We start from the raw sequence: 22,209 nt of genomic DNA, 5'->3' as shown, positions 1-22,209 counted from the left end.
TTAGAGGAAGTCAACTGCTCCCGTGAGACCATGCTGTGTGTTCACATGGCCACGTGTTGCTGTAAAATTGGCAAAGTACCTGTGGATTCACAATAAATCCATGGTGTCTGTTACCTTGAACTTCTGCTTCGTCATACTTGAGACCGTACCAGTTCGTACGGGGCGTGTCTGAGATCATATATAAACGCAATTGCAAAGAAACCATATTTGGGAAATTATGATGGTTGCTGTTGTCATGGGTTAGAGCTGATTAGAAATGTTCTTCTCATTCTAAACAAATATTCACGTTCATGCTCGATTTGGTATAATTTTAGAAGAACATCTTCCATGTCGTGTAATCGTCAGGCCCGACAGAAGCCTCTTTGGACTCTGCCCGTGAGAGAGCAAGGCTCCTGGGGCATACGGCCTAGGCACAGTCCACATGACATCTTCCTGGTCCAGGGGATTAGTAGAAAACACAGCACCTCCATGCTCTGTGTGGACTTCATACACTGAGATGGCAAGCTTTAGTTACGCTCTAACACTGAGACTCTCTGAGTCCAATCTATGAGCCAACTGCTCATCTCCATGATCTGACAATTTCTTTACCAACTCGTGCAGCCGTTCACTCACCCATTCATTCACTCACAATATCATAAGTCAGGAGAGCAAGTACGGTGGTGTTTCTGCTCTGAGGACAAACTTCAGATGTCCTAGAAGAGATGGAAATCTGGAGACCCAGGTGGTAATGAAATTCTTAAGATAATGAGATATTCTAGCTCATCCTGTGAGTGAGAAATTTTTATTGGCATCATAGGCTGACTGCCTGAATTCATAACCAGACTACTGGGTTTCCCAATGCTTGTGAGATCATGGTTTTCTTTGCTTCAGGTGAAGAGAGGTGGCCTCGTGTCCCTTGGATGTCATTTCATCCTGGGGCATCTATTCTGCTCCTCTTGAATCAAGGTCACTGAAAGTGATTTGGGGTGTGGGGGTGGATTTGTGGCTAATTGGACTCCGAGATCCCTTCTAGCCTTGCTGGATCTCTATCAGAGGTGTGTGTTTAATGGACAACTTTGACTTTCCCCTGGCCTCACTGACTAGGTGAAGGAGACCTCCTCTCCTCCAATCATAAGGGCTGGACATGAGGCCCTGATGCTAAGTGTTGGTTGAGCGAGCGACACAGAGATGCTGTTCACAGCTTTCTCAGGTCTCTATGTCCATGTAAGCACCTGACAAGGAAAGAGTGGGTCCTTAGAAGGGGGTTCATCATAGTCACCCTCAGGGAGTCAGGGTCCCCATGCTCCTAATAAAATTTTAGTGTCTGGCATACTGAAGCTTTCTTGGGTGCCTGTGAGAGAGGATCCAATCCTGCTCAGCCTCTCAACAGGCTCCCCCAAGGCCCCACTTCCTGCCCAGACATCTCAATTTGGAACACATTGCTAGGATGAGCGGGGGCCTGGCCTGTTCTGGACCTACATGGAGCTGGTGCAACACTAAGGAAGGAAGAAGAGGAAGGAAGTCTGTTGAGTCAGGTACAGAGGCATTGTCAAAATGAGGTGACCCACCTGCGATCCTCCCCTTCTTCTGCATTGACCTTATCCCCCTTGCCTCACAGACTCACACCTTGTCTTTACCTGGCACAAGTCCTTCCTCAGCCCTTCTCATGAGCCCCGGTTCTTCTCCACCCTCCGTCTTCTTGCCAAAACCAATGCCTTTCTGCAGTCTCTCTGGTGTCCTTCCGGGTGCCCAAGGCAACGATTTAAAACCTGGTAAACCACACCACCAAAACAGTGCATTGTTACAATTCGTGAGCACCATCCTCGTGTACTTTCTCAGATTGCCATGCTTGAGATACCAGTGATCTAATGAGTATGCTTGGTATAATACAAAGCCTGTTTGTTTCCCAAAGATGCATTCACCCTGAAAGATAAATATCTGTAGAAGGCATATATCTTTAGTGGGATAGCTTGGAAAAACGTGGCTGGAGATATGTAAGGACATGTCCTTTCATTTGTCCTATGAGAAGCTGATGTGAAGGAAGAGGCATGTCAGCCATTCCTTGAAGAAGGGATGCCTTTGTTCTATAGTTATGTCTTCTGGTCCTAGTTGTGAGTTTTCTATTGTCCTGCCTTGTTTTTGACAGAGCCCTTTTTTTATTTTATTTTATTTTTTTTGACAGATCCCTTTTTATGATCACCTTTTATCACCACGATTTGTTGTGCTGGCGATTAACTAGTTTAAGGGACGTTGGGAGGGGAGACAAAGGGCAAGGGAATTGGGGATGAGTTTAGACATTAAAAGCACACATGGAGCTGGGGATACTCTCGGGAGAGTAGTAAGAGGAGGTGATAGATTCGTACACTGATTGGGGATGGGTTTAGACATTAAAAGCACACATGGAGCTGGGGATCCTCTGGGGAGAGTAGTAAGAGGAGTTGATAGATTCTTACACTGATTGATAATCTTGAATTTTGTCTAGACTGAGAACTTGGATGTAATCCCTAGCCAGATTAACGTCAGTCAAAGAGAAGAGTGAATCCAGTACAAAATCTGACAGTATTTCATTCATAATGAGTTAACTCACACGACAACTATTGGGCACCTACCATGGTCCAGGCACGAGTCGAGGCTGTAATCCAAGGATAATAATATCGGTCCCTAATGAGCAATCTACGCAAGAGTGTTTCAAAAATTTCACGGAAGCATGCCTGAGCTTCGAGAAAATTATGTTCAATGAACCAAGCCAGGCCCAGACACAGAAACAGTGCATGTTGTCACTCTTGAGTAGGAGCTGAAAATATAAATTTTTTTTCCCTTTTTGTCTTTTTTTGTGACCGGCAACGGATCGCAACCCTCAGTGTTGCTCCCGCACCTCGCTCAGCCAGTGAGCGGCCGGTCTGTACGTGGGATCTGAACCCTCGGCGGGAGCGCCGCCTCGCTTCCCAAGCGGCGCACTGTAGCAGTGCACCATCAGGCCGGCCCTGAAAATATAAATTAATGGGAAGGAAGAAAGAAGGAAGGAAGTAAAGAAGGAAATATCTAAGTAACACATTGCACTTTCATAAGGAGAGCGCGGCACTGTGGGTAGGAGAGTGGCAAAGGGGGAGGGGGAGAGGGCAAGCGAGAAATTGATGAATGGACACTAAGAATGATGACTTTTTTATTGATTTATTCTGATTTGATCCTCACACACTGTACACAGGTATTGATATTCACCTCTGTCCCTCGCAAATATGTATAATTAATTATGTGCCAATACGGAAAGTGTTCCTGGAAAATAGAACTAAAAAGTATCAAGAAACGTTCCGTGAACCTTTTGAAAACCACTCATATATTTAATCCTTCCAACAATTTTGCGAGATTGATGGGGTTATCCTCATGTGCGGAAAAGGACTCTGAGAACCTGGGATGTGAAGTAATCTGCTCCAGACCACCTACTGTCAGGGCCCAAGTTTGTCAAACTCCGAAGCCGGTCTCATTCCCCAGTACGTCTTATGGCCGAATAACCAGGGAAGGGCTAAGAGGTTTTTTGAGGGTTTGGGTAGGTGGGATAAGGAAATTAGGAGTGTTTGTTTGAAACTTGTCAAGCCTTCACAGTAGCGAGAGATTTGTGTAAAGATCCTCATGGATTCATCCCCCCATAATGTGTGTGTTATTTCCTCAAAATAAATCACCTAAAACATATATACGTTATTTATACATATATATTAAATAACAACACTTAAACATATATGACATGTAATATTACATATCACACATGTACACACGTGCACACACACAGACACATATACCCCGTTGCTTGTTTTTCCCTTTCTGTGGGGAAACCAGCCTAGTACAGCTGAGCACGTTTATTCACTGATCTCCAGAGCCTTCAGCCGGTCATTGGAAGCATGAAAAAAGAAAATCGAGGGGAGCTTTGTGAACAGTTGGAAAAGAAGTTGTAATGGACAACTTTCTGGGCAATAGCCAAGAAATGAACGGACTTCAGGGTAAGGCAGAGTCTAAGCTGTTCTGGGCTGGTTGGGAGGTGCAAGATGGCAGACACCTCCCTGTGTGAGCTCTTCCAGAAGCACTGGGTGGCAGGAGTTGGAAGAGTCCGATCTCAAGTTGGGACCCAGCCGAAGTTTCTCAGCCAGGCAACGCGTGCAGCCACCTTCTAGCAGAGATCTAATGCCACCCGGCAGAAGAATGGCGTCTCGGATGCCCGGCTCCCACCGGGTGCCCAGGATGCCCGGGAGAAGCTTTTGCAGGAAGCCACCTGGTTGTGGATCAAAGGCATGTGCGGGATGGCAGAGAGATGTTGAAATCCTACAGGCAGCAGAGCACAGTGCCCCAGAAGCCCCGCCAGCTGGCTGAAGCCCTGGGGAAGATCAGCTGGAAGAGGAGTTCCCCTGCTCCCTTCATGAGCCACCCATTGGGACAGTGAGCCCTGGGTGACGACAGAGGCCCTGGAAAGCTGCAGGCCTCCAGGACAGGGCGGTACTGCACGGCCGCCACTGTGGGGTGGGCCTGCAGGGGTGGTGGTTCCGCACATCCCCGCCTCCCGCATGCACCGCCAATCAGCCAGGTGGGCTGCTGCCGCGCTGGCACTCGCCCACAGGCCCTTAGAGCTGCGTCGCCAGCGGGCTCGCAGAATCCCCTGAGGCATCAGGTGGTCTGAGGGTTCTTCCGGTGAGGCGCCCTCTGGCGGGTCAGCGTGGCCTGGCAGCCCAGCGGTTGAGGGTGTGGGTGTGGGGATGGCCCAGCGGACATCTGAGGAGACGTCCTGGCTTGGGCGTCGTTCGCCAAGGGTGTGCGATCCGGGCCCAGCAGGCGAGGGCGCTGGGAGGGTGGCGACGGGACACGTGTGTGTGGTTTGGCGGGAAAGGGACCGTCCACGTCTGCCCCTCCTGCCCTGCCAGCCGCCCGTCAGGACGGACACTCGGTCCCCTGACGGTCACCAGGTTCATCCGGGCCGGCGACCGGGAAGGGGCCTCTCCTGGCTGTCCAGGACATGGGTGGCAGGTTCAATTACAGTGGAGAGGGCAGGGAGGTCGTCATTTGAATGTGGGTACTTGTATTGAGGATCATGGCTCATCATATGGAAGGCGACGAGTCTAATTTCTTTTATTCCTTTGGGGGGGGGTGAGAGGGAAAAAAAAACTGAGGGCCAATCAAGATTCTTCAGTTTGTAATGGGTACAGTCACCCCTTAAGTACATAACAACCCCACTCTCCATGTAGGCATGACCGCTATGCATAAAATTAAAGAACAAAATAAGAGAAAAATGGAAAGGCATTCATTCGCACCCAGTCATTCCACCCATGCACTGCGATCCTATGAAACCTATGACTTTCTAAGACAAATGGGTTCACTCCACCAGACCCGCCACACCTTCACTGCTCCTGAAAGGGGTCATTGGGGCACTTTTGTCTTGAGGCAGCTAACTAGGTCCCAGCAAGACTCCTCAGTTTAGAAGTGCCCCTCCCTCCAGGCCCTATGATCTCTCCCTCCTCCTAAATTGCACCCCACTCCTATGGTGGTCTAGGCTCGGAGCCTGGGACTAATTCCTCACAAGAGAGTTACAAAGGGGTTTGAGAGTTCAGAAGAGGCAAAGATCACTTTCAAATGGAGGGAGTTGGAGGTGGGATCAGGGATGGTCTATGGAGCTGGTGACAGGAGTAGAGGGTATTAGGATGGCTTGACTGTATAGTCACAAACGATGTCTTCTTTTCCTGCTATTACTAATTCAAAGTTGATGACTGATGTTTCCATTACTTTCACATTCCCAGGGTTTCCCTTCTGCTCTCCCAATCTATTTCTGAATCCTTCCACGCAAATCTCAGCTGGTGATAAACCTTGTTCATGTAAACAATTTTGTTTAGTTGTGTTTGTCCCCCTTACTTTATCTCATGGTATACGAGTCCAGGCAGCTGAAGGCTTACTTATATGGGTCTTGAACTACTTCTCCCATCTCGTCACTTGGAAATAACTGACAGTATTTCTCTGAGTCACTATCTTGTCCACCATAGTAATTGGTTTACCAGTGTATTACTCTTCTTAAGTCCCTTCATCAGTTTGATAAATCTTCAGGAAAACACGTTAAAAGTGAATTCTGAGACATGCACTTTGCCCTTTGCCAAGAGATCACCATTCTAGCATCAGAAACCATGATACAAAATCTTTATCAGCAAAGTCACAGCATCTTTCTGCTTTCTACGTAAGCTTCTTAAGGACAAATTTAACACCTGGAATAAGAGATGAAGATTTGAGCACTACCCCTGAGTTTGAGTTTTCTACCCTGACAATATGCAAGATTGATTGGGGTAGGGAGAGACTGGAGAACAGGAACCCAGCCCAGAGGCCATTGGATCGTCCAAGCAACTAGAGAGGACAAAGCAGAGGGGCTCTGCCCTGCACAGTCATGTCTCCAGTCTCAGGTCAAGTCCTGGGATGATCGTTTGTTGCTCCGTTATGTTCTGCCCTTCTCTCTTCTCTGCAGCCTCCCCCGCAGCTTTCTTTCCCAGCTGGCCTCTGCCCTCCCCAGGCTCTCCTTGTGTCCATTTCTCATGCACCACTTATGTCACTGTCTCAGCTGCCTGCTTGTCCACCACTTCCCATTGTAATTGTCTCTGGAAAGTGTGGAGCTGACTCTTAGAATTGTTGACACCATGAGTGCCTTAAAGTCACTTGGTATAGAATGGATATGTTGTCCCCTCAAAGATGTCATGTTGAAGTCTCATCCTCCATGTGGCAGTACTGGGACGTGTTTGGGTCATGGGGTCTGATCCCTCATGAATAGATTATTGCCCTCTCCATAGGTGGGGTGGGGGATGGGTAGTGAGTGAGATCTCGCTCTATTAGTTCCTTTGAGAGCTGGTTGTTTAAAGGACCCTGGCTCCTCTCCTCCAACTCTGTCTTGCTTCATCTCACTCTGTGATCTTCTTGCACCTGCTGGCTGCTCTGCTGTTTTCCACCAGGAGTTGAAGCAGTCCTAGGGCTGCACCAGATGCAGCTTTCCCAGAATGATAAGCCAAATAAAGCTCTGTTCTTTATAAATTACCCACTCTTGGGTAACCTCTTAAACACAAAAACAGACTAATTCAGCACGATTTTCCACTACATGGCCCTGGCCCAGCTTCCACCTTTGTATCTTCTTTCAGATTGGAGAGACAGACCTGGCACTTAGGAATCAACTTCCCAGCAGGACATTTCTGTAGAAGGCTCATTCTGGGGCTCTATGTTGCTAGAGACTTGGGGATGTGACGGCCACTTAGAGAGACATCTGGTACAAGTAGCAAGATAGCACCAGAGAAAATCTAGGGAGGGTGTGCCCTATGAGCACAGTCCTTTTGAGGGATGTTTCAGCCTGAAGTCAATCCTTGTTTCACAGAGCAGAGTATCTACAAGAGAGAGTCTCCTACATGGGACACACACATGTAGGGACCCTGATGCTGAATTTAGATCTGATTACTCAGCAGGGGTTCTGTGTGGGAAAGAGACTTTGGCAGTGTAGTGACCATTCCGCTTTCATTGGACATCAGGGAATTCACACCGGAGAAAAGCCCTTTCTATGTAAGGAGTGTGGGAAGGCCTATAGCAGAGCTCCTTACTCATCTAACACTAGCAGATCCACACAGGGGAGAAGCCGCAGGAGAGTGGTGAGTGCAGGGGGGGGGGCTTCACCCAGAGCTCCTCCTTCACCAAGCAGCAGAGAGAAGCCCTACAGCTACCCGGAGTGCAGGAAGGCCTTCTGCAAAAGCTTGCCCCTTAAGCAGCACCTGAGGACTCATGGGCGACAAGCCCTTGGAGTACGCTGAGTGCGGGAAGGAAGAGAGACCCTATAAATATGGTGAATTGGGAGGGCCTTCACTGATACCTCGTCCCTTTCTAGACATCTCTTTGTTCCCACCGGAGAAACCGTATAGATGTGACAAGTGTGGAAGAGCCTTTATTGGCCCCTCATGGCTTATTCAGCATCAAAGAACACACACGGGAGAAGCCCTAGGAATGCACAGAATGTGAAAACGCCTTTAGCAGAAGATCACACCTTACTGAGCATCAAGGAATTCACGCTGCAAAGCAACCACACAAATGTAAGGAATGTGGGAAAGCCTTCAGCCAGGGCGCCCACATTACCCAACATGTGAGAGCACACACTGCCTACAATCCCTACAGATGTAAGGCATGTGCAAAAGCCATCAGCCAGAAGGCATTACTTGTTCATCACCAGAAAAGTCATGCTAGAGCAAAGTCCTGTGAGTATCACAATTCCTTCACTGAATCCTCATTCTTGATTCAACATCAGAGTGCTCACCCCAGAGAGAAAGCCTATGAATGAATGAATGTGCTCCGTGGGGACACAGGTTGTGGGGATTGTCACAGATGAAACTTAAACATCCTTCTCACCCTGAGATGTGGTTGTACAAAATGTTGGGGTCCTGCTCTTTGCTTAGGATTGCATCATCTCATACTACGTGTGTAAGACACCATAGCAAATGTCTCTCTCTCCCCTGGAAATTAGATGAGCTCAAGGGTTAATTCTTCTTGGGGCTTTCAAACCAAAATGGATTTAAATGTAAATTTTGAGTACTAAAAGTAGTGTTAGAACCTTTACATAAGACAGTTGAGATTTTTCAGGGCATGATGGTCTTCCATCTTATATTATGTGTTTGTACTTCTGGGTCTCTAGAAAAGGCCCACAGCAATTGCCACTCGAGGGTTGGGGCAGCTTGAGTGATGCTGACAGTGGGTAGAATTGTGCAACATGAAAATGGACAGGAAGCAACACTGAGAAATCTGGAGAAAAAGAAGGAGGGAGTTAGAAGATTATTTGGGATGATCCATTCTAGGGCTTTAAATATGTTTTGAAGGTATATACTGTGTGTGTGTGTGTGTGTGTGTGTGTGTGTGTGTATTAGGACCTGGGACCTTGGTTACATGGTAAAGTTTCAATTCAGTTCATATTAGGGTAGGAAACTAGAGGTTGGAGGTTTGTTGCTTTTGTCGTTGTTCCTTTTCTAAGTAAAACTCAAATAGGTGTTCCAACTTTCTCTTGTATTCCAGATTTATTTTCTCAGTTTGAATGCAGAGAAGCCAAATGTCATTTGTAGTTTTTATTTTGAAAAATTGACCTTTTGAATACATTCTTCTGTGAATGATGTAAGTCAGGTTTCTCTTTTACGTAGCGTCTGAAGCAGTGAGTTTTGTCCGTATCCCAGTGGCAATCCAACACCTTTTCAACTGCAGCTGTCCTGGTGGCTCCTGCTTTAAATTCTGAGTTTGAACTTCCTTTTGGCTCCCTGTTGGGTTTTAGTTTCCAGAATCCAAGAACGATACCTGAAGAAGTTTGCCAAGGAAGTCCACGTGTTCGGCTGCAGGTGGAAGCTGGGAGAAGACGGGACTGGTGCTAGTGTTCAAGAGCTTGCAAGTTACTTTAAAGTTGAGGGTGGCTGCACAGTAACGGACAGCAGAAATAACAGGAGTGTCCTCTACTTTCAGACCTGTCGGGTGTGGTAAGGGGTGACATAGTGCTGCTCAAATCATCTGTGTTTCAGGGTCGCCTGGAGAGGCAGATTCCGCAGCCCACTCCTGAGCTACCAAATCAGAATCTCCAGGGCTGGGCTTCCCTACAGACGCATACTTTGAAAAAGGTCCCAGAGAGAGGCTGCTGCACAACCAACAAGGAGAAAGCCATGTCCTATGATAGACACTGTGGCAATTTCCCATGCAGCTTTAGAAATCCTTGATGTAAGACATAATGTGTACTATGCTCTCTCTTCTGTTTTTGAAGGAATTTCCCCAGAACATTTTTCTTCTGTTTTGTTGTAGTCAGCTCTTACCCTATTTCCAAGAAGAAAGATAAGAACGGGGGAAACACAGGTGAACATCTTTATGTTTCTTAGACTAGCAGCCCCATATTTCCCTTCTTGCATTCAGAGAAAAGCATTTTCTGCAATTTCCATGTTTTGCTAAGTTCAGTAGACATGGTAAACTGCCCGAACACCATTCTCTTCCTTTCCTCGGAGTACCTCATTTTCCCCCAACTATCTACCCTTTTTCATAAAGCCAGTGGGTTTCAGGGGAGTCTGGAATCATCTTCAGCCCCAAAAGAGAGGTCCCTATCTCTCTTGCCAAGGATTGGCTTAGGCCTGGGGATGTGAGATGTGGAGGGACACGTTGGAGGAAAAGTTCTTGTTCCTCCTTCATCGGCTGGACATTGTCACATCTTTGTGTTACAAAGGACTACAGCAGTCATCTTGTCACGATGGGGGAAGCTAGTCAAGGACAAAGATGGCTCAGTGGGGATTGCACAACAGAAGGATGGAAGAACCTGGCCTGCCACTAATGGCCTCAAGGGGCCAGTGCATTAGCAATCCAAGAGCTCCTATCTCAGGACATCTGGTGGAGTGAAATAACAGGCCTTCCAAATTGCAAGGACCACCGGGAAGTGGGCTTTCTGTTACTTGCAGCTGAAAACGAAAGTAGCTCAATCTCTTTTCCGACCCCCTCCTCCTCTGATCTTCAGCCGCCACTACAACTTTGGCAGGTCAACCTGAGATTACACGATCAGACCAATAGAGGTTATGGCAGTGCCCCTGCAACCAAGGCTTTGCTTCAACTTCCTGTGGGGGGAGCTGGCCATTTGGGAAAGTCCTCCTTGGACTCTGGAGTCAGCTCAGGAGGGAAGCACCTGCCTCCTGGACTTACTGTAGCTGCCCCAGAAACAACCACTAGCCTCCGAATCCTTATGCCCTAACTTGGAAGAGGAGCCTCAGGAGAAAATAAAGGTTTGGAGGAGTGGAATGGGCACCCTGTGTTCCTAACATGAACCCTGAGCCTGCTGCTACTCTTCCTCTGCAGGACTCTCGAGGAAAGGGTGATGGGTGACCTGCCAGGTCAGCAGTCCCCACAGCTGCAACCTGTTATGCCAAGCTTATTGAGCCTCCCACATGCCCCTGCCCACACAGGTACTCTGGGACTAATCCTGAATCTGGTCTGGGGGTGAGAGGGAGGCTTCTCATGCTGGTGCTGCTCATCCCAGTTCTAAGTACAACAATAAATCTAGCTACCCGTATATTAGGCACGTCCATATGCCAGGCACTGTACTGAGCAAATGGGATTTTTCTCATTTATTCCTCCCAAGGATTCTGCCTCAGAAGGTACCATCATTCCCATTTCATAAACGAGGAGACCAGGGTTCAGAGGGGTGTCATGGTTGCCAAGGTCACACGGTAATAACTGGTGGAACTTGGATTCAATATCCAAGTTTGGAAGGAACCCAGTCTCTGGACTCCTCCCTTGTTCCTGGAGACCTGGTTCCCACCCTGTCCAGGCCAGCTCCAGTGACACACCCTGTCTCCATGCACAGTGAGCCCTCCCAGCCCTTGCTGGCACTGGAAGCCCACCATTAGCATTTAGTCCTCCAGACCACAGCCTGTTCCTATCAGCCAGACTGTCCAATTACCAGTGATATTAGCTTCTCAGGAGTTCCATAACAAACAACGACAACCATAGTGGCTTAAATAACACCAATCCTGCAGTTATGGAGATGAGAGGTTGATGTGGGTTTCACAGGGCTAACATAACAATGTCAACAGAGCTGTGATTTTTCTGGAGGCTCTAGGGAAGCATCCATTCCCTTGCCTTATCTAGCTTCTTGAGTCTACCTAGAGTACTAGTCTACTTGGCTCATGGCCCTTTCTTTCATCTTCTAAATCAGCAGTTTAACATCTCCAAATCTCTCTCTGACACTGCTTCCATCATCACACCTATTGTTATTCTGACCTCTGTCTCTCTCTTATAAGGACCCTTGTCATTACATTAGGCCAACTAGAATAATCCAAGACAATCTCCCCATCTCAAGGTCCTTAATCACACCTGAAAAACTCCCTTCTGTCATGTGAGGTAATATATTCATAGATTACATAGATTAGGATGTGAACATCTTGGCAGAGGATGTGTCTACCACACCAGTGAGCCTTGCCAATACCCGCATACACAGCCTACTTAGGCTACCACACTCTCCACTTGTACTGACCCCTCTCCCTCTCTCCCTCCCTGATGTGGTCTCTGACTGGGCAAATCGGTCTTATTCCTGTCAGTGCTCTGATACTACACATTAGAATGGGCAGCCCATCATTTCACTTCCCATTCACACCAAAGGGAAGGAAAACATTGGTTCTCAATAAATGGTTAGCAACAGTGTCTTAGTCCATTCAGGCTGCTTTAACAAATATATCATAGACTGGATGGCTTAAACAACAAACATTTATTTCTCATAGTTCTGGAGGCTGGTAAGTCCAAGATCAAGGTGCCAGCAGATCCAGTGTCTAGTGAGGACCTGCTTCCTAGTTAGCAGATGGCTATCTTCTCTTTATGTCCTCATATGGTGGATTTCAGAGAGAGAAGAAGCAAGTTCTCTCATGTCACCATGAGGGCTCCACCATCATGACCTAATCACCTCCTAAAGGCCACATCTCCAAACACCATCACAATGGAATTAGGGTTTCAACTTATGAATTTTGTAGAGACACAAACATTCAGAATATAGCAAGTAGTCATAGGACTTGTACCAAATGGTATCTCACCCCTCTCACAATCATAATACAGGTCTTAGCCAGTTCCTGAAGCAAAGCAGGGTGGGGATGAGTGTCAACATCCTTGACTCTCATGATCTCAGGACTACCTTGGTGATGGGTGGGTTCTTTCTTTCCATGTGAAGATGAGGCATGGGGAGTCAGTTCCTAAAGAAGTGTGGTGCATTGAATTATGTGCCCTCCAACCTCACTGAAGCTTGAATTGTGTCCCCCAAGATTTATGTGTTAGAAACTTGGCCCCCCTGTGACTGTTAAGAGGCTTCTGCATTTAATCTGTTGAGATGCATTGTTTTGGTGGAAGAACATAGGGAAAATTGGGCCTCACACAGATATGTCATTGAAAAGTGATAAGTATTGTAACAGTCTTTTAAATTAAAAAAAAATCAAATTTAAAGATAATTTAAAAGACAGGAAAAAATTCAGGCCAAAATTTTGGAATAAGAACTGTATTTAAACAATTAAGGCTGGTGTTTGTGCCACTTTTCCCCTAGAGATGTCCATTAATTCTATAATAGGTGGCTGACAGGCTGTTTTACATGCCTTGGAGAGACTCACTGGCTTAGGGCTGAAAAAATTGTAATTCCGGACACAACAGCACAAAAAGGGGGATTGCTGTAAATCTATCCTGGTTCATGTTGAGACCCCAAAGGCTGTAACCTGGGAAGCAGGCCAAAAAAAAAAAAAAAACCCAAACAAACCATATTTAGAAACAGGCAACGGCTTACCTGTACTGATGTTGTAAGCTTGAGGCCTCTTCCACCCTTGTGAAGGGAAGCGCTATACCCTTCTTCTTTCGTACAACTCTTAATATCAGTTTTAGATAATTGTGGACATTCTTCTTTGGTACTACACACAGTTCAACAATTGGTAATTTCTTCGAGTTTAGTTGCAATGTGGAATCTGAAACCTTATTATTGATCTTTCCATACTCTGTTCCGTGAAAATCCGTTGGTCTGAACGGCTCTTTTATTCACACGTGATTTTGTAACAGCACACATTGGTCAACTGGAAAACAACAACAACCCAGACATTTCCTGGAGTGACTCCCAATGAGTTACACCCTTGTAGAATTCTGCTCTCTTTAAGTGCAGGCAAATCCTGTGACTTGCTCCTAAACAATAGACTATGAGAAAAGTGAAGGAACTTTGCATATGTTATGGAAGTCTCTAATCAATCGATTTTCAGGTGGGAGATTATCCTGGGTGGGCCTTTCCTAAACAGACCTCTTCTCTTCTGACCTCTCTCCTCCTCTCCACCCCACCCTTCTCTGGCTTTGAAGAAACAAGCGGCCATAAGTAGTATAGCAGCAAGAACTTGGATTCTGCCAGCAACATGGGGGAGCTTAGAAAAAAGATCCTCCCCACTACTCCACATGAGAAATAAGCCTGGGTGATACCTTGGTTGCAGCCTTATGATGCCCAGAGCTGAGGACCCAGCTAAACCCTCCCAACTCCTGTCCTGCAGAAACTGTGAGATAATACTGTGTGTTGTTTTACAGCCACAACATTTGTGGTTATTTGTTAGTAGCGATAGGAAACTTAAATTCTGAATTACACAGATCTTCCAAATGTCTTCACATTTATTATACAAATAACATCATATTTGTTAATGTCACTATTGATCTCAGAAAAACAACAACACCAACAAAAAAAACCCTACCTATTGGGGACATTTCACGCTCACAGTAGTAGATAAAAGTTTTTTTCAAAATCCCAATTTTCACTTGAAAGCTGAAATTTTATTACTGACAGCAAATACTGTCAGTTGCTTTCTTTGAAGTTGAAACCAAGAGTCAAACAGAAATAGATTCAAATTTATAATTTAGGTTAAAATTAGATGTTACGCTAGGTATGGGTCCAACGTTTGTAGTTGCTGATTTTGCTTGTCATGTAGCCCACGGTTAATTATTAAGGAAGAGCTATTGAGTCAGGAATCACAGGATGTGATTCCTGCCTTTGTGCCCTAAACATAACACCACTGACATATAGGTCACAAGCTGTTTGTCTTAAGACGTTTCATAGACACTCGAAGCGGATCCCACCAGTCCTGCCTTGCTCAAAACAATGAAGCCACAGATGCCCCCACAGGGCCCGCACGATTGCCTGAGGCGTGACCTAGTGATGTCAGAGGGCCTAGCCTTCCACCTCCTGATCATGCAAAGTTCACCACTGAAGAACCATGGTGAGACTACTGCGCGAGTCCAAGGGACTTTCCAGATTCCTGTTTCTTTGTTGTCCACTCCCACCAATCACCTTTCCATTTCTTTGTCATCCATTTCTGCCAGTTACCTTTCCCCACAATCTAACTCCCTCCCCACTCACTTTACCTTAAATATACCTCACTCCCAGCCATCGGGAACACAGATTTGAGATATATTTCTCCTGTTTTTCACTTGTAAACCTTTGTGAGTAAACTTTTTCCTTATTGCAAAACCAGTGCTTCTGTATTTGTCTTTCTGTTGTGTGCAGGCATAGAAACTCCATTCAGGGCCGACCCTGTGGCTCACTCGGGAGAGTGCAGCGCTGGGAGGGCCGAGGCCGCGGATTCGGATTTTATATGGGGATGGCGGATGCTCACTGGCTGTGCGCGGTGCGGACGACCCTACGCCAAGGGTTGCAATCCCGTTACTGGTCACGAAAAAAAAAAAAAAATGAAACAAGAAAAGAAAAGCAACTCCATTCAGTGTGATAATAAAGTGACGGGCTCACTTTATCCATTTTTCGAGAAAATGCCTTGAAAATAAAGAAGTCTTAATAACCTTAGTTTGCCAGTTATTCTTCCAAGACAAAAAAATGGTGTTCCATGAAACAAAGTTAGTTCAGCTGGCAACTGAATCACATACGTGCTTTTTTTTTTTTTTTTTTTTTTTTTGAGAAAACTGTCATACTTTGGTTTGCAATACACATGCTTTATGAATACTTTCTACTTTCTCATGCACAAGATTAAAAAGTGTACTCAAGGGTTGAAATTTGATAAAACTAATAATATTTGTTGCTTCTTAACTAAAACTAGTTATTTTTCTTTTTTTTTTTTAGTCGTGGAGGTGTGGGAGTGAAGACTCCAATGACGACTAGTACAGTTTGGGGCCAATCTCTTGATTTGTGCGAAAGTGTCAGAGTTTTGCCCATCACTGCTTTTTCACCATCAGTGTAAAACAGTGGGAAAGGCAAATAATATCTTAGGATCACTATGAAAATAGCTTTGACATTCTGGAATCTCTGGCAGGGTTTTGGGAACCCCCCTTTGAGAATCTCTGTAACAGTGTAATGTTAGAAGGCAATTTACCAAAGTTGTCCTCTCCTTTCATGAGGACATGTTGGTAGCACAGGGCAGGAAGACGGCCAGCTCCTCTCTCTGAGCCTGGAATCATTTCACCAATGAGGAGGATGGGGGTCAGTTTCCACAAGACAGGACGGGTCAGCCTCATGGATCCTTCCTCCTCACTAGGCATGGAGGAGCAGGAAATGACATGGGCTCCTGACAGCCGTCTACCCTGGAACCTGCCTTCTGACTTTCGAGCTTTACATGCCAGAATTATTCTTCAATTAGGAAATTCTTCTGTCATTGATCCCATTCTCGCCCTCATTTGGGACCATGACCTTACCTATCCTGTCCCAGTTTGGGAGGACTGACGTCCAACCTGCTGTACCTGCTGTTCCCTGTTCAGGGTCCTTCTTCTTTTCTCAGATCCACTCACGACACCATCTGGGCCCTTTTCAGTTCCTGCCTGAATTAAAACAGTGCACAGAGGAAAGTTGGGCAATGCCCACAGGGGTGCTGACCTCTTCTAGGGCTGGGCAATTTTAGAGAAGGAAGGAAGCAATGGGTACAGGGGCTGCCTACTTTCCAGAAAGCTCAGTAATGGGATTTTCTGGCAATTCAGAGTACTGGAAGAAATCAGAGGCAGAGAGTTCATTACAAAGAAATGCGCAACCTAAAGTGACCTTCCTCAGGGAGGGCTCGGACCCAGGATGCAGCCATCTGCCCTTAGGATCCGGCAAATAAAGATAAGCATCTGCCCATCTTTGAGCCATCAGTGTCAACCCAGCGAAGGACCAGCACAGGGCAGTTGCTCCAGATGTATGTGGAGTTTCCCTGACTTGTGTCCCTTTCCCTCTGGTCCTGTCTCAGTGAAATTTCTAAACTTCAAATCTGATTACATCATCACTTCTCAAGTCAAAACTATTCCAGGGCTCCTGCTCTCCTTCCTGTCAAGTACCAAATCCTTATCATTGTCCCCAGGGACCTGCCTCACTACTTGTTTTTACCATCTCATAGCTTCTCACACTTCCTCTAATGAGACTTGGCCCAGGTTGTAACTAGACACCCATGTGATTACTGAATCATTTCATGTATTTTTCCGCCCCAAAATGCTCAGCTTTGCAGAAGGATTTCAATTCACCGTCATCAGTCAGTGCCCAGTAGGCATTCAATAAATACTTATTTAATCGGTGATTCTGAAATCTTAACCTCCCACCCTGACACCTGAACTACACACCTGTCTTTTTTTTCCATCTCAAGAGAAAGAACCAAACCTCACCACATCCCCCTCACTTCACATACTGGGTTGGGGAGGAATATAGAAGCTCTCAAGGAGCTTTACCTTATTTCTTAAACCATTGCCCTCAGGTGACAGGTGGTGCCTGGTGACCTCCAGCCAAACAGATGTCTTTCATTCATAACCTACGTCTATAGACACATTAACAATGTTAAGTCACCTTCATTCCCGAAGTGATAAGGAATGACTAGCTGCCAGTCCTTTTGGGTGCTACCCTCAGCTAACTCTCCATTTCCAGAAGAGGCTGGTTCCTTTCTCTTCAGCCCGACTCGGACTCCAAGAAACCTCTGGCTACAACTTCCACTGCTGTGCCCCAATGTGCCCTCTGTGGGTCCGTCTCCACCAATGCCCAAACTCCAAACACTTTCCATAGGATGGGCCATGCACCGGTCCCTCGTGATGATTTGCCAGCCTCGGAGTGGCTGCTTTTTTCTGTTGTCTGTGACTCCTAGCTCTTATGTGGGTCCATGGGAGCCCTGTTAGTGGTGTGGCTGGCCTTGGGGCCACCAAGGCCCTCTTCTCCCTGACGGCTCCAAGCAACACCATGTGGAGGGCATGGCTGCGGCTTTTGCCAGCTCTTTCTCCGTGAGCTCACCAGCTCCAGGCAGGATGTAGCTGGGGATCGAAGAGGTGGGAGCGATCCTTTTTATCTCTCATTGTGGCTCCTCCTGTGTTCATGAACTTCATACGTCTCTCCACCTCTTCCCTGTTATTTTAATAAACATAGAGATATATGAAAGGGTTATGAATAAAAAGATATCTAGGTTTTGTTTAAATTGATCAAGTGTGGACAGGAACTGGGGCAGAGTTGGAAGGGTCATGTAAGGAATAGATTTAGCTGTCTCTTGACAAGAGGTGGAGATGGGAGAAGAATCCATGACGATCTTTATACAAATCTCTCAGTACTGTGAAGGCTTGACAAGTTTCAAACAAACACTCCTAATTTCCTTATCCCACACACTCAAAATCTCAAAAAAAACCTCTCAGCCCTTCCCTGGTTATTCGGCCATAAGACTTACTATGGAATGAGACCGGCTTTGGAGTTAGACAAACTTGGGCCGTGACAGTAGGTGGTCTGCAGCAGATTACTTCACCTCCCAGGTTCTCAGAGTCCTTTTCCGCACATGAGGATAACCCCATCAATCTCGCAAAATTGTTGGAAGGATTAGATATATGAGTGGTTTTCAAAAGGTTCATGGAACGATTCTTGTTACTTTTTAGTTCTGTTTTCCAGGAACGCTTTCCGTATTGACACATAATTGATTATACATATTTGTGAGGGACAGAGGTGAATATCAATACCTGTGTACAATGTGTGATGATCAAATCAGAATAAATCATTAAAAAAGTCATCATTCTTAGTGTCCATTCATCAATTTCTCGCTTGCCCTCTCCCCCTCCCCCTTTGCCACTCTCCTACCCAAAGTGCCGCGCTCTCCTTATGAAAGTGGAGTGTGTTACTTAGATCTTTCCTTCTTTCCTTCCTTCCTTCTTTCTTTCTTTCCATTAATTTATATTTTTAGCTCCCACTTAAGAGTAACAACAGGCACAATTTCTGTGTCTGTTCCTGGCTTGGTTCATTGAACATAATTTTCTCAAAGCTCATGCATGCTTCCGTGAAATATTTTTTTGAAGTAGTAAAAAATTCTTTATTTACAAATGGGAATTACATAATAGTATATCCACTAGCCTTTGTCTTCATATAATAGAACCAACTGCAATTTTTTTTTATTCCTAGAGACAGCTTTGACAGGCTCATGAAGTCATAGACTGCCTAAAACATGAGGGTAGGGAAGGATAATGCTGTTGACCACAAAATTGAGTAGCGGCCCATATATTCAGCTGTAAATTCACAAGGTTCGCAAGGGTCATGAACACCAGGGCCACAAAAGCATCAATTTTCTGTGAAATTTTTGAAACACTCTTGTGTACGATACTCATTATGGACAGATATTATTATCCTCGGATTACAGCCTCGACTAGCGCATGGACCGTGGTAGGTGCCCAATAGTTGTCGTGTGAGTTAACTCATTATGAATGAAATACTGTCAGATTTTGTATTGAATTCACTCTTCTCTTTGACTGATGTTAATCTGTCTAGGGATTACATCCAAGTTCTCAGTCTAGAGAAAATTCAAGATTATCAGTCAGTGTACGAATCTATCACCTCCTCTTACTACTCTCCCCAGAGGATCCCCAGCTCCATGTGTGCTTTTAATGTCTAAACTCATCCCCACTTCCCTTGCCCTTTGTCTCCCCTCCCAACGTCCCTTAAACTAGTTAATTGCCAGCACAACAAATCGTGGTGATAAAAGGTGATCATAAAAAGGGCTCTGTCAAAAACAAGGCAGGACAATAGAAAACACACAACGAGGACCAGAAGACATAACTATAGAACAAAGGCACCCCTTCTTCAAAGAATGGCTGACATGCCTCTTCCTTCACCTCAGCTTCCCCTAGGACAAATGAAAGGACGTGTACTTATGTATAATCCAGCCACGTTTTTCCAACCTATCCCACTAAAGATATATGCCTTCTACAGATATTTATCTTTCAGGGTGAATGCATCTTTGGGAAACAAACAGGCTTTGTAGTATACCAAGCATACTCACTAGATCACTGGTATCTCAAGCATGGCAATCTGAGAAAGTACACGAGGATGGTGCTCACGAATTGTAACAATGCACTGTTTTGGTGGTGTAGTTTACCAGGTTTTAAATCGTTGCCTTGGGCACCCGGAAGGACACCAGAGAGACTGCAGAAAGGCATTGGTTTTGGCAAAAAGATGGAGGGTGGAGAAGAACCGGGGCTCATGAGAAGGGCTGAGGAAGGACATGTGCCAGGTAAAGACAAGGTGTGAGTCTGTGAGGCGAGGGGGATAAGGTCAATACAGAAGAAGGGGAGGATCGCAGGTGGGTCACCTCATTTTGACAATGCCTCTGTACCTGATTCGATGCTGGGAGACAGCCCTATGTCATGTTCAAGAGCATGACTCAGAATCCCGAGGTCTGTGGTGTCATCCTGATGATTCCTGGCTGTCATCGTTAGTAGGGATTGCTGCAGGCACCAGTCATTGGCTGCGACCTGCACCTCTATACTGTGGTGCAAAACTCTTATCTCCCAACACCAAAGCTGTGATGCTCGTTATGAAGACACGTGTGCATAGAGTGAGGTGCAAAGACGATCGCACGCCCAAATGTCAACACGAGATATTTGCGAGTGAATGGGGAAGTATTACCGAACGTCACGTGGATGGAGGCAGGTCCGGTTCTGTGAGCTGGATCTCTTGTTTCTCACACTCCAACCGCTTGTCCGCACACCCTTTACCCCGCTGCGTGCTTCTGAAGGGCACTGTTCTTCAGGGATCAAATGGCACCTAGTGTAGATATCCAGGACCTATGTACTATGTTCTCATGCTAATCTGGAAAATTCAATGGAGGAAGCAACGTGAGCCAATTAAGTGGGGATAAAATGATCCCGTTCCCTTCCCCAACTCTAGGATGCATGCCTTTTTGAAACAGAGCTGATATCTGAATCTCATCCATAATGTAAATGCCATATTTGTTTTCCTCCTCTTGCATTCCAAAATAGTTCCACGGTATGCTGCGTGGCATATGCTAGTCCCTCCCTGCGTCAGAACAGGGTGAACCACTGCTCTGGGGATGGCATATGCCTTGGACACATGGATTTAACATAAGTCGTGCGTTTGTGCCCATCTGTGTGTGTGTAACGAAAATGGTGTTTTTGATGTTATTGTGTTTTTCTGATTCTCAAATTGCATTGAATGAGCTTGCGAGAACACGACATGCATAGAAAGATGTTTAGGGGTGATGGCACCTTACTGTGAAGACAATGGTGTATGTGCTTCCAGCACACTACCTATGCATCCCTGTGCACGTGCGAATAGGTACTGTATTACACGATAGTTGGTAACATGAGAGCATAATTGGATATATTTCCTAGAGAGTGTCCATTCTCCAACGTCATTTCAGTGAATCTCGTTACGCCAAACTTTTCCTGATATTTCCAAACTCTCATGGAATTTCCGATATTATAGGAATGTGTTCTGCAGAAGCTGTGATTGTTCAATCCGTCATACTCTTCCTATCTTTCCACCCCAAATACTCCATTCACATGTCCTAGTTTTCTCTATACGTCGTCCAAATAAGTGTCATGACTGATTTCTGCACTTTGCCTGGTGCAGTATTGACTTCACATTCTATGCTTTGTGTTGCAAAACTTCTCTACTTAATAAATGCACATATGTATGTCTTTGTTCACGCACACTGGTCGACGTAACAGGAAATGGGTCACAATGATGAAATACACATACCTTGGAGACAATCTGCACACAGTCTTCCCTGAACTAGGGTGCGTGGTTACACAGGTTGGGGCACTCTTCTTTAGAGTTCTCAAGGGTGCTGGGTAAGGTAGGCAGGCAGATGGGTAAATGGGTGGATGGTAAATAGGTCAATGGTGTACAGTTAGATACATAGATACATAGAGTCAGGGAGACAGAAATCGACACATAGGTCGATGGAGATACATAAAGACAGATGGATACAGAGATAGAAAAAGATGGATAATATGCAATAGGTAGAAGGGGGTAGTTAGATATACGGAATGATAAGGAATGATTAGAAGGAGACAGATAGATGAGAGGTAGGGACAAAGTTACATAGGTAGACATATATAAATATACTCATGTCGCAAATTGACAGTTGAGAGATATAAAGAATGGCAAAATAGGGGCCGGCCCGGTGGCGCACTGGATAAGTGCGCCGCTTGGGAAGCGCGGCGGCACTCCCGCCCGAGGGTTCGGATCCCACATGCAGACCGGTGCCCGCTCACTGGCTGAGCGAGGCGCGGGAGCAATGCCGAGGGTTGCAATCCCATTGCCGGTCCCCGGTCCGGTACGGGGGCAACACTGAGGTTGCGATCCGTTGCCGGACACGGAAAAAGACAAAAAAAAAAAAAAAAAAAAAAAAAGAATGGCAAAATAGACTGACAGATGAACAGCTAGACACATATACCTAACAACGGAGACAGAGATAGATAAAGATAAGGAGATGATAAACAGGGGATAGAGGG

The sequence above is a fragment of the Galeopterus variegatus genome, unplaced genomic scaffold, assembly GCF_000696425.1.
Source record: "Galeopterus variegatus unplaced genomic scaffold, G_variegatus-3.0.2 Scaffold10291, whole genome shotgun sequence".
Taxonomy (NCBI): Eukaryota; Metazoa; Chordata; class Mammalia; order Dermoptera; family Cynocephalidae; genus Galeopterus; species Galeopterus variegatus.
This window is presented reverse-complemented; position numbering follows the sequence as displayed.